Raw genomic sequence first — 758 nt, 5'->3', positions numbered from 1 at the left:
TTACCTCAGTTGGATCCTTGTCTTCACTTAATGTTAGTGGTACTACGTCTGGTAGTAGCTACACCATTTCTGGTAATGTTACACTTACAGGAGCATCTGGCACTATAACAGTTAATAATACAGCCTCTAATAGTATTAATAGTACTGGCGGATTGGTTTGCTATGGTGCAACGGTGAATAATACTCTAACGGTCTCTCAAATTAGTTATTCAGGAACAATGACCATTTCTCCAACAACTCTAAATCTTAATGCTACAACGCTTCAGATAGGTGGTACTACACTTACAGCTTCTGCTACCCAGCTTAACTATAATGCGATTACTACAGCAGGAACGGCTCAGGCTTCTAAATGTCTCATCTTAGATGCTAGTAGTCGTATTCGAGGAATTGATACGATAGAATGTAATGAATCATCATCTCCTACGAAGACAGCTATGATGAGTTCATATGCAATGCTATTGAGAAGAGATTTGGATACAGCTGGTGCTGCTACTGGTTTAGCTATTGGTGCTACTACATCATCGATTGGTTCAACAACACCTGGGTTTAGTATTCTATTCACGAATACAGGTGGCGCAGGGACCTTTGGTATTGGTTATACAACATTTAATCAAAGAACAAGCTCAGCACTTTCAACTACTCCCTTAACTGAAATCATGCGTATCTCTTCAGCTGGATACATTGGTATTAATCAAACTTCCCCAGCCTTCCCTCTAGATATCACCGGAGCTGTCAATGTAACAGGTGGCGATATCACA

This window comes from Phytophthora parasitica (genome assembly GCF_000247585.1).
Source record: "Phytophthora parasitica INRA-310 unplaced genomic scaffold supercont2.35, whole genome shotgun sequence".
In the NCBI taxonomy this organism is placed as follows: domain Eukaryota; phylum Oomycota; class Peronosporomycetes; order Peronosporales; family Peronosporaceae; genus Phytophthora; species Phytophthora nicotianae.
The sequence above is the reverse complement of the archived record's forward strand: the minus strand, read 5'-3'. Positions refer to the sequence as shown.